Genomic DNA, 14,482 nt, shown 5'->3' on the forward strand with positions numbered 1-14,482 from the left:
CGACTCTCAGAGCAAACAGATAATTCATCATTTTACCTGACTCTGGAGTGCTCCACTCTCCTGTCCAGTAGGGGGCAGTAGTTTAAAAACAGAGAAAATAAACAGACTTTAAGATGATATTCAGAAATCTCAGAGGAAATGTGATAGTTGACATTCTCTCTCTCTCTGAGGATTTCAAAATTGGTTTCCTGCTCACAGATAAAGAATGTATTCAGATCCATCAGTCTGGGAGAAAACGTTGGAAATGGTGACATCTGCTGGCAGAAAGCAGTAATAGCAGGAACAGGACGACCCTAAACATGAATCTGATCAAGAATCAAACTCCACTGATCGACTTGATTTCAGTTTCAGAATCAGAGAAAAGAAGGCTCAAACATCAAAATGACTGGTTAAAATGACAGATGATTGGATCTCCTAATTAGGGGTGTGACGAGACTCTCATCTCACGAGACACAAGACGAGATTTTACACTTTTTTTTATTTTGGAAAAAACTGAGGGGAAAATACGCCTTTTTTTTTGGCTGAAAGTCATAATTGCGAAGCATTCAGGTCTATTCAGAAATGTTTAAACTCCTCTTGAACTGAATAGTCGATCAATGCTTACAAACAGTTTGTCAAACTCTGACTCAAACTTTACATTTTGTTTGTTCTGCTGAGTTTGCAGCTGCAGTATACAACGGTCCGCTGCTCTACTCATGATAAGCTCCTGACTGATGATCGCACAGCCAACAGCTGATGGATGTGTGACTGGCGGAGGGGGTGGGGAAGGAGCGGTGATCTTAATCGGTAACGGATCAGCTCCGTTACTTCATTAGCTGTCAAACCAACAATTTAAAAAAGTCAAGGGCATCTTTGTAACCTTTTATAATTTCCAGTTAAGCTGCGTGTACACATGATTCAGCCACAAATTTTGAGTGGTATGACTCCCTTTGGAGTCGGGCCGACACTCAGTCAGATCGGGCGTCTTATCTCGTGCTGTGTACAGGGGCATACGATGGCCGACCACAGCCCGACTACAACCGTACGATCTGCTCCAGACTGGTTGGGAGGATTTCTGGCCTGTTTGATATTTTGGTCGTACGACTCAGAAACTTCACAGTAAGAGTGGAAAGGCGAGCAGAATAAACAACTTTGGGGGATTGTTTTCCCTTGTAAACAGTCAGACAATGTCTTAAATTACCATGACAACAGCTGGAATGACTTTCTGATGCATCCCCGCAATAAAGGACATAAACAAGCTAGAAATACACACCATTAGAGCTGATTTTAGCCACTACAACTCAAATACACACCCTTATCTCCACTGCACCTCTACACCAGTGTTCTGGTCCTACTGGTTTCTGCACTAACTGGTTTCCATAATCCATAATGGTGTTTACTCCACTTCCTGGCTTCTACTACAGCATTAGACACACATTCACAAACATGTTAAGGCAGAAAACCAGAATCCATCTCTATATTTGATTCCCTCTCGGCTCCTTCTTCACATTGTAAATGTCAGTAAATATCAGAGGATGTAGAACACAGTCCATATGTCAGTGTGTAGTTTCTCTATGAAGCTCATCATCAACCGTTTAGAGAGAAGCTGTAGTTCACTGAGGGCTGACAGCCTCGTCCTTCTTAGTTATTGATCCCAGGGAGAGAAGAGTACAGACCAGGTTTAAAGTCCCTGAAATCAAAACCAAAGAAATAGTCCAACTGTAAATAACAGATAAAAACTAGATCAGGTTCCCTCAGGTCTCCAAGTCCACTCCATAATCCTTCCAAGCAGAGTCTGATATTAGAGCTCTCTTCTCTCTGATTCCTTCATTACAGCTGACAGACAGCAGGGGGCGCTCTGCTGTGGATCACAGACCCGAGGAGGGTCTCTCCTCTGAAACCTCTCTGTGTGAAGACCAAGAAGCTCTGAGGTGAGATGAAGATCTCTAAAGGTCACATGACTCCATCATAGGGTTCTAACAGCTGATCACCCATACCATCATCAAATTTGATCAGTCTACTTAGCTTTGTAGTGTCCTGGGACCTCCTACAGGGGGCAGCAGAACCTGATAAAGAAGCCTAAAGTTATCCTGATTCAGCCAACAATAGGATTTTACTTCCTTAGAGGAACAGAGAAGAACTAAAACCTCCCAAGGATTAATGAAACAAGGATGTTATGTGATTTTATCTTCACCTAAGAGTCATTTTACCAACTGGACCTTCCAGCTGATCAGATCGTTGATTCAGCATTATTTCAGTCAGTTATGATCAGCTGCTGATGATCCAGAGTATTCCTGCTCCATCGTCGTCTTTAACACTCACTGTTTCATAGCAGCTGTATACAAACATATCATCTCTATATGAAGATATTTTCCTCATGTAAACATTTTCTGTCTTTAATAATATATCATCTTGTTTTTTTTCAGTTTCAGGATAGAGAAGGAGAGTCCAGACTCTGCTGAACCCAGCTGTGTGTCCATGAAGAGTGATTGGTCTTATAAACTTCATGTAGACTTCAAACAGTCAGCAGATGAAAGGTAATAAATGATCAACTATAAACACTGATATCATAACCAGGCCACCGTCGTCCCTCATTCTTCATCATCCCTCCATCTTCATAGAAATAAACCAGGATGGTTGGATCTCTAGTTTTAAATGGACAGCGCTAACAGTTGAGTTTTTCATCTTTTGAGGACTAACAATCTAATAATCATCATCAGGCAGACTGTTTGATTTGATATTCAGAGTTTAACACCATTTCTAACATTTACCTATTGCTGGTTTATTTGTGGTGTCAGCTGGCTGCAGATCTCTAAGGCTGAGCCCAGTTAGCCTCCAGAGAAAAGTCATTTCAGCCCCTTGGATCTGCGATCTCATTCTTTTGGTCATTACCCAGAGTTCATGACGAGTTCATGAGGGATGCACGATGTTATCATCCTGATATCAGTATCGGCAGATATCAAAATTTTTGCTGATATTTACGTCTGATATTTTGGAAATGCACATGCATAAAATTTGGCCACATATACTGATAAATTAGTGGAGTTTTAGGCTGAGCCAACAGATCAATGTAAGTTGAGATCTTTTTCTTCATTCATTCTCATTCTTTAAACTTTGAAGTGTGTTTTAAGAAAAAAAATTTGTTACTTTTTCATTATCAACTCTAAAATTGCATTCAAAGGGCTGAATTTTTAGTTACATAAAACACATTCAAGTATCAGTATCGGTATCGATATCGGCTAAATTGAATTTGTAAATATTGGCATACTGGATATCAGCAAAAATCCAATATTGTGCATCCCTATTCATGACCATAGCTGAGGGCTGGGAGGTAGATCAACCAATAAATGGAAAGCTTTGCCTTCCAGCTCCCTCTTCACCACCACAGACAGCACAATGCCCTCAGAACTGCTGATGCTGCACCAATCCATTGTGGATCTCACACTCCCTTTCAGCCTCATGTGTGGAAAAGACCCCAACATACTTTAACTCTTCAGTGATTTAAACTAGAAGCATGCCTGAAAGACATGAAGACCTGGATGAGCAGACAAGACCGAGGCTACTGTGCTTGAGCCCAAACACCTCTGAGACGCTTTTCTAAGAATGAACCTGCCGTCGACGGCACTAGCCTGACATCCAGCTCCACTGTGAGAAATCTAGGAGTTCTACTTGATTAGTCCTTCAACACCCAGATAAAGAACGGTTCAAAGACAGCCTTCTTCCACCTTCAAAACATCCTTAAAATCAGACATATCTGGTCTCAAAGCAATGCAGAAAAACATGTCCATGCTTTTGTTACCTCTAGGTCAGGCCTATTCAATTAGAGGCCCAGGGACCACATGAGGCCCAGAACCAACCCCAAAGTGGCCCAGACTGTGGTCATGTCAGAGATTCAGAGGGCAACCAGTTTCACAAGTTTTCATAAATTCCCACAGTATTTCAGCACATGAATGCAACACTTTGCATAGCCTAGCAAAAGTCCACCTACAATGCACTGTGTTGTTTTGAACTGGCCAAGCGATGCTGACAGAAGCATAAAACATGTCCTTTTCAACTGTTGCTTCAACTGTGCAAAGTTAACTTGTATACACTTTAAGTTATGCCCGGGTAAGATGTGCCCAAAATTTTTATTTACAGAATTTCATTTTATTTTTCATTCTATTCATTTTATTTTGATTCAAGTGAAAAAAAGCTTTCTACTACTTATGATTATGTTCAAATTGTTTTGTTTTTATGCACTTTTTCTTGTGCTTTTGTCATGTTGCCAAATATTAAAGGGAGACTATGAATAAAAAGTGCATATTTTTCATCAAATTGATCTGGATTGGTTCCAAATTTGACATCATCAGCTGCTTACTGGGTGCCAAACATGTCCGGCCCGGCTACATTTCTTGATTTTAAAATCTGGACTTCAAGCAATGTGGGTTCTGTGCCTCTCCACTCTTCCTCCAGACTCTGGGACCTTAAATCCACATTGCTTGAAGTCCAGTGTGAAGTTCCCACAGTCAGTGATGATTTGGGCTGCCATGGCATCTGCTGGTGTTGGTCCACTGTGTTTTCTGAAGTCCACAGTCAACGCAGCCATCTACCAGGACATTTTAGAGACCTTCATGCTTCCTTCTGCTGACAAGCTTTATGGAGATGCTGATTTCATTTTCCAGCGGGACTTGGCACCTGCCCACACTGCCAAAGGTACCAAAAGCCGCTTCAATGACCATGGTGTTACTGTGCTTGATTCTGACCTGAACCCCATAGAGAATCTATGGAAGATGAGAGACACCAGACCCAACAATGCAGATGACCTGAAGGCTGCTATCAAAGCAACCTGGGCCTCCATTACACCTAAGCAGTGCCACAGACTGATCGCCTCCATGCTACCCCACATTGATGCAGTAATTGATGCAAAAGGAGGCCCAACCAAGTATTGAAGGCATAGAAATGAACATACTTTTCAGAGGCCTGACATTTCTGTTTAAAATATTTTTTTTTATTGATCTTATGTAATATTCTAATTTTCTGAGACACTGAATTTTGGGTTTTCTTATCTGTTAGCCATAATCATCAACATTTCAAGAAATAAAGGCTTGAAATACTTCACTCTATGTGTAATGAGTCTATATAATACATGGGTTTCACTTTCAGAAACATGTGTGGGAGGAGTTCAGGGAGGCTATAGTGAAGGATTTTTGCAGATATTTCTCAGGACAGTGAAATGAATGAAAGGTGTTCATGCTCCACTAGAAAAAACTGAGTTAACATTATTCACATTAATTCCAGGGGTTATTTTGTGCATCTATTTGGACTTGCAGGGGGTTGTGTTGGGGTGTCAAAGTACCAAAAGAAGCACTGAAAACAGTTTTGATTCATCCTGTTGGGTTCCAGACATTTGGAGCTGGTGCCATGTTAGTACCAGACTCATCCCTACAGACCAGAGTCATGGACCCTTTTTTCTTAAAGCCCAGAGTCAGACACATTCTGGTCTGTTAAACTCAGAATCCCATTTCTGCTTTTTACTGATGATGTGGATCTGTTGGCTTCCTCAGCCAGGGACCTCCAGCAGGTGTTGGGGTGGGTTTTAGTGAAGAGTGACGCAGTCAGGATGAGGGTCAGGACCTCCAAGTCCTACCAGGGGGTAGTTGTAGTTGTGTTAAGTAGCCTGTAGTTTGCAACTAGAAGATGGTCTCCATCTCTGAGTCTAGGGACCACCACAGCAGACTGCCAAGACTTTGGAGACCTCCTTTGAGTCAATGGGATTTCAGTCAGAGGTGTTAGGGGGTTAGTTACCAAGGAGGTTATGTGATCGAGAGGGTTAGTTAGTTAGTTAGTTTGTTTGTTAGCAACATAACTCAAAAAGTTATGGATGGATTTTGATGAAATTTGAGGAAATGTCCGAAATGGCAAAAGGAAGAACTGATTTTGGGAGTGATCCGGATCACCGTCTGGATCCAGGAATTTTTTAAAGGATTCTGTACTATTAGGGGATAGGGCCAATGGCGGAGGTCTGCGCTGTTGCCACTTTACACCAGGAGATGGCGGACATGAGTAAATTCAACCCCAGCAGCATTTTTGGGTGTGTCTCTAGTCAAAGTTTTGGAGTTTATAGAGTTTTAAAGACGCACGCCTGGTCGAGGAGACGAGTTAGAGCGTAACAGAGAGAAAGACAGTGAATTTGTAGTGCGAATACTCACAATGCTGGGAGGAATAGAGGAATATTCACCCTCTGCCATGACTTTCAGTCGTCCGGTGAGACCACGGGTGAGACTGTCAGTGCATCTGTTGGCACCGGCAGGCAATGCGTCAGGACAGCCTACATGTAGTGACACAAATGCTTTGCCTCACCGTGCTTCCACCCCACTTGGGAGGGAGTAATCAGCGAATACCGTGGTGGGGGGCACACGGGGACATGGTGGGGGTATCCTGGGGGATTTCAAAACAACGCGAATAGTGATGGAGATCAGGAATGACAAACTCCTCGGAGGTAGACACGCGGTAGAAGCCTAGAGTAGAGTAATTTACTCTCATCACAAAGTTTGAAGATGTTTTTAACGGATTCTTTACTATCAGGAGATAGGGCTAATGGCGGAGGTCTGCTTTTCTAGTTATTGATGAACTGATCTCCTTCAACATGCATACGCCATCCCATAGTAAATGTGTAATAATGATTTAAAGCCCCTTCATATAAGCCATGCCATGTTGTTGACCTTTAAAGCTGTGTGGTTAAACGTCCTTAAAGCTGATGTTTTTTTCTCCAGAGTTCAGCTGAAACCATCAGACTTCTCCAGAGATCAGTCCAAACAGCAGAAAACAGAGCTGGACTCCATATTTATGGTGTGTACTTCACAGTTTATGGTGGAGCACATCTATCTAGAGATCGTTGTAAACTCTTTTTCTATCAGTGTGTCAGATCAAACACAGGCTGTCGTCTAAACATTTACATCCTCTTTGTGTTCCATCTGCTGGAGGAGAACATTATCATCTTTGTGAAGAAGGAACTGAAGAGATTCCAGAAGGCTCTGAGTCAGGATAACCCAGAATGTCCCAGCGAGGATGAGGAGGTGTTGGTTGGTGAAGATGAAGAGCAGAGGAGCAGAGAGGCTTTTGTAAAGATCACAGAGAACTTCCTGAGGAGAATGAAGCAGTACGAGCTGGCTGACTGGCTGTGGAACAGTAAGTTTTAAAAAATCAAAAGTGAAAGTAGATTTAAGATGATGGAGAGATGAAGAGGAGGTTTACATTTCAACACTCTGCTTTAATATTCTGCACATTCCCACTGAACATCTGATGAGATTTTTGGATGAAACGGATGGAGGAAGAAGAACTGCATAGCCTCTCTTTTAGATTACAGCTTTCTGCAGGATCAGCTCATTCACATCATCTGTTTCTTGTCCTTTCAGGATTTTCTGCTCCAGTTTGCTGACAGAAACTTAAGACTAACCTGAAGGAGAAGTTCCGGTGTGTGTTTGAGGGGATCGCTAAAGCAGGAAACCCAACCCTTCTGAATCAGATCTACACAGAGCTCTTCATCACTGAGGGAGGGACTGGAGAGGTCAACGAGGAACACGAGGTCAGACAGATCGAATCAACATCCAGGAAAGAAAACAGACCAGAAACAACCATCAGACAGGAAGACGTCTTTAAAGCTCCACCTGGAAGAGATGAGCCAATCAGAACAGTGATGACAAAGGGCGTGGCTGGCATTGGGAAAACAGTCTTAACCCAGAAGTTCAGTCTGGACTGGGCTGAAGGCAAAGCCAACCAGGACATCCAGTTCACATTTCCATTCACTTTCAGAAAGCTGAATATGCTGAAAGAGAAAGAGCTCAGCTTGGTGGAGCTGGTTCATCACTTCTTTACTAAGAAGCAGGACTCTGCAGGTTTGAGGACTTCTCGGTGGTCTTCATCTTTGACGGTCTGGACGAGTGTCGACTTCCTCTGGACTTCCACCAAACCAAAATCCTCTCTGATGTCAGAGAGTCCACCTCAGTGGGTGTGCTGCTGACAAACCTCATCAGGGGGAACCTGCTTCCATCTGCTCGCCTCTGGATAACCACACGACCTGCAGCAGCCAACCAGATCCCTCCTGGGTGTGTTGACATGGTGACAGAGGTCAGAGGGTTCACTGACCCTCAGAAGGAGGAGTACTTCAGGAAGAGATTCAGAGATGAGGTGCAGGCCAGCAGGATCATTCGCCACATCAAGACATCCAGAAGCCTCCACATCATGTGCCACATCCCGGTCTTCTGCTGGATCACTGCTACAGTTCTGGAGGATCTGCTGAAGACCAGAGAGAGAGGAGTGCTGCCCAAAACCCTGACTGAGATGTACATCCACTTCCTGGTGGTTCAGACCAAAGTGAAGAACATTAAGTATGATGGAGGAGCTGAGACAGATCCACATTGGAGTCCGGAGAGCAGGGAGATGATGGAGTCTCTGGGTAAGCTGGCTTTTAAGCAGCTGCAGAAAGGGAACCTGATCTTCTATGAACCAGACCTGATGGAGTGTGGCATCGATATCAGAGCAGCCTCGGTGTACTCAGGAGTGTTCACACAGGTCTTCAGAGAGGAGAGAGGACTCTACCAGGACATGGTGTTCTGCTTTGTCCATCTGAGTGTTCAGGAGTTTCTGTCTGCTCTTCATGTCCATCAGACCTTCATCGACTCTGGAGTCAATCTGATGGAAGAGGAACAAACAACATCCTGGATCTCTGAAATCTATAGAGACAAGCCTAAACTGAGACATCTCCATCAGAGCGCCGTGAACCAGGCCTTACAGAGTCCTAATGGACACCTGGACCTGTTCCTCCGCTTCCTCCTGGGTCTGTCACTGACCACCAATCAGAATCTCCTAAGAGGTCTGCTGACACAGACAGGAAGTTACTCAAAGACCAATCAGAAAACAGTCCGGTACATCAAAGATAAGATCAGTGAGGATCTGTCTGCAGAGAAGAGCATCAACCTGTTCCACTGTCTGAATGAACTCAATGATCGTTCTCTAGTGGAGGAGATCCAACAATCCATGAGATCAGGACGTCTCTCCACCGATGAACTGTCTCCTGCTCAGTGGTGAGCTCTGGTCTTCATCTTACTGTCATCAGAAGAAGATCTGGACGTGTTTGACCTGAAGAAATACTCTGCTTCAGAGGAGGCTCTCCTGAGGCTGCTGCCAGTGGTCAAAGCCTCCAACAAAGCTCTGTAGGTGAACTCACAGCTGACAGATTCAAGTAGTCCGTCTGTATTTAGAGAGAAAAACTTTTTCTATCTCTGTTTTCTTTTCAGACTGAGTGGCTGTAACCTCACAGAGAGAATCTGTGGAGCTCTGTCCTCAGTCCTCAGCTCCCAGTCCTCCAGTCTGAGAGACCTGGACCTGAGTACCAACGACCTGCAGGATTCAGGAGTGAAGCTGCTATCTTCAGGACTAAAGAGCCCACACTGCAGACTGCAGACTCTCAGGTGAGTCCAAGGACAATGACAACTGTGTCAAAGGCCCCGTTTATATGACAACGTTTTGCTTCGTTTTCCATTTCCAAAAAGTTCCATGTTCAGACAGCAACGTTTTCAAAACGACCTCCGTTAGCACGAGACTGCGGGAAACACCAAAAATGATGTAGTATACATGCCAGGCCAGTAGATGGCGGTGTGATTTTCATGCCTGCACCAGGTTCTGACTCGACTCATATCCCCTTCGATCGCCTACGGGCTGCCCTTCGACGGCATATGGGTCAAGTCTGGTGCAGGCAAGGAATACATCTTCGCTGATCCAAGTGATGGTGGGGTAAATCAACACTTTGTTGGAGAAGGACAGTTGAATTCATAAGAGTGAAGAGCTCGAACAACACACTGGTATTGGCCATGTTTGTTTTGGGATACGTGCATGCGCTATAAGCCTACTTGCGCATGGATATTTACTTCAGCTGCAGTGCGCATGCTGGTTTCCAGGAAGTGCAGTTTTCCCTGTTTACATGAAGATGGTGACGGGGGCGTTTTGGAAAACTTCCACTTTGGAGTGTGTTTCCAGAAAGTTCCGTTTTCAGGCACCAAAACACCTTTGACGTCTAAACGGACAGCCAAAACGCTACAAAACTTTTGTGTTTTCACTCGAAAATGTTGTCCTATAAATGGGGCCAAAGTCTCCCAACTAGAAGGTGTAGGATGGGGTGTTGGAGACTGAAGATGCCACATGTAGTCCTGATAGCTGAAGGCTCCTCCTCCCATGACCCTTCTCATGTCCACTGTCTCTCTGTGTTTCTAGGCTGTCTGGCTGTATGGTCTCAGAGGAAGGCTGTTCTTCTCTGGCCTCAGCTCTGAGCTCATCCTGTCTGACAGAGCTGGACCTGAGCTACAATCATCCAGGAGAACCAGGAGAGAAACTACTGTCTGCTCTCCAGGAGGATCCAGACTGCAGACTGGAGACACTGAGGTACAGACAGAAAGACTCAGACAGACAGACTGATACTTGGTAGTAAAGCTGGCTCTCAGCACTTCAGCTGTACAGGGTCTTTAATGTCTTTATTTTTGGCTGACGGCTGAGGTCAGCCCTGCAGATGGGTCTGTCTGTGTCTGACTGACTGAGTGATGCTACGTTCAGAGTCGTACCGTACAGAGTTGTTACTAAAACAAGGGCAGAGGGCAACACTGAAAGCTTTCCGTCACAGAAAAGATGTTTCCCTCTACTCCTGGTCTGTTTCAGGGTGATTATCATTATGGTGGGCTTGTCCGGTATATCCAGGGCCTGCTGCTGTGGTAGCTGTTTGATTCAGCATGGTTTGGTATGGTTTTGTGCGCCAAACCCCAAAATAGTTTGCGTTTCCACAGACACCCGTGCCCTCAGTTGGTGGGCTGAGCCAAATGATCTGCATCTCTGAAAAGACCTGGAATTCCCATCACTGTTTTCCTGACCGGCCTTGGCATCAATTTTAGGTAAATTAGTCCTTGTGGTTTAGTTTCCCTGTTTCATTTACTGTGCCGGCCACGTTTGCTGAGAGGAGGGAGTGACTTTTCATTTATTTTATGTTAGATATTATTAATAATAGTAATAAGGGCACAGCTGGGGTTACTGTGAGAGGAGTTAACTCCCCTACAGCACACAGATTGGCTCACCTGTTTGTGTTCCAGACTGGTCTGAGTAATTTCAGTGAGCGGATTGATCCAGAGCATCTACAGGTCATGTGTCTGAGGAGACTGTTGTTAGATATTTCATTGGACTTAAGTCCTGTTAGTTTAGAAACAGCTCCAGCTGTGTGAGTAGCACTTTCACGTTCACATGGACATGTGAGGCTGCCTGCTATGTAGGACCAAAACCTGCCAAAATCAAAAATAGATAAATAAATAAAAGTAAAAATAAAAACAAAAATTAAAAATAAATAAATGAAATTCAAAAATAAATACAAAAAATAGATATAAATGGAAATAAATACAACAATAATAAATATATATATTTATACATAAATATATAAAGTAAAAATAAATACAAAAATAAAAAATAAGACTCAAAAATTAAATGTAAATAAATAAGTAAAACTGGAAGTAAATAAAAAAATAAACAAATATATACATAAATAAAAGTAAAAATAAACACAAGAATAAAAACTAAGACTCAAAAATGAAATGTAAATAAATTAAAAAAAGTGGAAATAAATACAAAAATAAATATGTAAATAGAATTAAATATTAATAAATAAATTAAAGTGCTCTGCTCTCTCATTTATTTATTTCATGCTGCAGACACTGTTTTTATTCATCATTTATATTACAGTAACGTGCATTTATCAGTCATTTGCCTGCACACATTACCGGATCACGTACTGTTGACTTGCTAGCTAGAGGACACAGTGACAGAATAGGAGCGTACAGAATAACGTCAGATTAGTTGAGAAGAATCAGTCCTGTAATTCAAACTAACTAAAAGAGGACATGAAAAACTAGCCAACAACCTCTTTAGATGAATCTAAAGATAACAATACTGTGATAATACTGATAACTGTGATATTTGAGATCATGATCATCAGGACATGAAGTTTGAATATTGTTCTATTTCTAGTATTGATTGACGCACAGCCAAGGATCACATGATGATAGACTGCCATATTGATCTTTAGAGCACAGGCCTAGTAAATGTATAAGAGAGGGAATTTAGAGAAAGTCCAGCAGAACAACCACGCACAGGTAAAAACCTAAAGGAAAATAAAGTCCCATTAAGAATGAGAGTGTTTGGATCTATCCTGACCATCCCTGATGTCTAAACTGGCTCTATTTCTTCCTCCAGACTGGACCATGGGGGACGGCACAGACTGAAACCAGGTCTAAAGAAGTGTGAGTGTCTGAATTGTGGATTAGTGAGAGCACAATGATGAATGTGGCCGATGAATCAGGTAACCATGGGAACCAACAATGGTTGAGGCTGTGTCTGAATCCATCTCTGTCTTTGGGTCTGAAAGTATGAAGGTCCACTTTCACAATCACTGACATTCATCAAACACAGTTGTAGAGTTCTGAGGACAGGAAACACTACGGCTCAGTCCCTATCAGCCCTTAGACCCACCCCTATGTTTACACTTTCCGTCTACTGGGAAGGGGTCCTGGTTCTTCTTGAATGGAGGTCTAGGACTACATGGACCTTCAGTCTGAGGTTTTCCAGGTCCTCCCTGGGGTTTTTAGGAGTTCCCAGACCAGATGGGATATAAAGTCCTTCCAGAGAGTTCTGGGTCTGTCCTGAGGTCTCCTCCCAGTTGGATGGACCTTGAAGACCTCCACAGGAAGGAGACCAGGAGGATCCTGATCAGCTGAGTCCTTTAGAGGTGAAGGAGCTCCTCCCCCTCTCTAAGCCTGAGCCCAGACTCCCTCCTGAGGAATCTCATTTCAGACGCTTCTATCTCATTCTGTTGCTCATTCTCCACATACAACGCCATCATGACAGCTACTGAGTATTGGTGGATGGAATATAGCGCCACCCATTGGACACAGGAGGTGAAATCAAAGCCATGAATCTAAAGTCAAAGCCAGAGAAATGTGTTTGGTGTCTGTCTGTGATTGTGGAGCTGCAGCTCACTGTGGTCTGTTCATTCCAATAGAAACAGGAAGTAGAATTTGAGGGCTGATAAACAGGATTCAGGGCTGAAGATGAAATGTTAGTTTGACTCTGTCAGTAACCTTGTTTAGGAATGATCAGATGATAACCATCAGCTGTGTCTCCTCTCCATCAGACGCCTGTGAGCTGAAAGTGGACACAAACACAGAGGGCAGAAGACTCGAACTGTCTGACAACAACAGGACGGTAACATTAGTAATGGAGGATCAGCCATATCCTGATCATCCAGACAGATTTGATAAACGTCCTCAGCTGCTGTGTGGGACTGGTCTGACTGGTCGCTGTTACTGGGAGGTCGACTGGAGAGGAGGGGTTGATGTATCGGTGAGTTACAGAGGAATCAGACGGAGAGGAGACGGAGATGAATGTGAGTTTGGATCTAATGATCAGTCCTGGAGTCTGAGGTGCTCTGAGCTTGGTTACTCAGTCCATCACAATAACAGAGAAACAGATATCTCCTCCTCCTCCTCTTCATCCTCTGGTAGAGTAGCAGTGTATCTGGACCATCCTGCTGGCTCTCTGTCCTTCTACAGAGTCTCCTTTGACAGACGGATCCACCTCCACACCTTCAACACCACATTCACTGAACCGCTCTGTCCTGGGTTTGGGTTATATCCAGGTTCAGTATCTCTGTGTTCTCTGTAGCTCAAACTCTGCTGTCTAAATCCAAAGCTTAGTCAGACTGCACACCAGATGATTGATCCTCTCTGATTGATCTGAGAAGTTGTAAATCTTGACAGTCATTCTTCAGTAGATGAACTTGTTTTGGTGAAAAATGTGCCTGTGTGTGTCACACCAAGCATGGAGAAGAGAAAGAAGAGCCCAGAAGTGTCTGAGGACTTAAGAAGCAAAATTGTGGAAAAAAATGAACAGTCTCAAGGTTACAAGACCATCTCCAGTGATCTTGAAATTCCTTTGTCCACCGTGCGTAATATAATCAAGAAGTTTATAACCCATGGAACTGTGGCTAATCTCCCTGGACGTGAACGAAAGAGAAAAACAGACAAAAGAATGCAACACAAGATAGTTGGAATGGTGGATAAACATCCTCAGTCAACTTTCACACAGATTCAGGCTGTCCTGCAGACTCAGGGTGCAAAAGTGTCAGCTGGGACCATACGTGGTCATCTGAATGAGATGAAGCGCTATGGCAGGACAGTCAAACATGGTGGAGCTTCAAGGATGTTTTGGGGTTGTTTTGCTGCCTCTGGTACTGGGTGCCTTGACTGTGTGCAAGGAATCATGAAATCTGGAGACTATCAAAAAATTTTGGGCCGCAATGTAGGGCCTAGTGTCAGAAAGCTGGGTCTGGGTCAGAGGTCATGGGTGTTCCAGCAAGACAATGACCCCAAACATACCTCAGAAAGCACCAAGAAACGGTTGGAGACAAAGCGCTGGCGAGTTTTGAAGTGGCCAGCAA

General features: G+C 43.6%; 1 pseudogene; it reads left to right on the top strand.

Annotated features, from left to right (window-relative positions):
• Positions 1–994: 994 nt before the first annotated feature.
• Positions 995–13,707, top strand: LOC121507811 (annotated as a pseudogene).
• The last annotated feature ends 775 nt before the right edge of the window (positions 13,708–14,482 follow it).

The sequence above is a fragment of the Cheilinus undulatus genome, linkage group 4, assembly GCF_018320785.1.
Source record: "Cheilinus undulatus linkage group 4, ASM1832078v1, whole genome shotgun sequence".
Taxonomy (NCBI): Eukaryota; Metazoa; Chordata; class Actinopteri; order Labriformes; family Labridae; genus Cheilinus; species Cheilinus undulatus.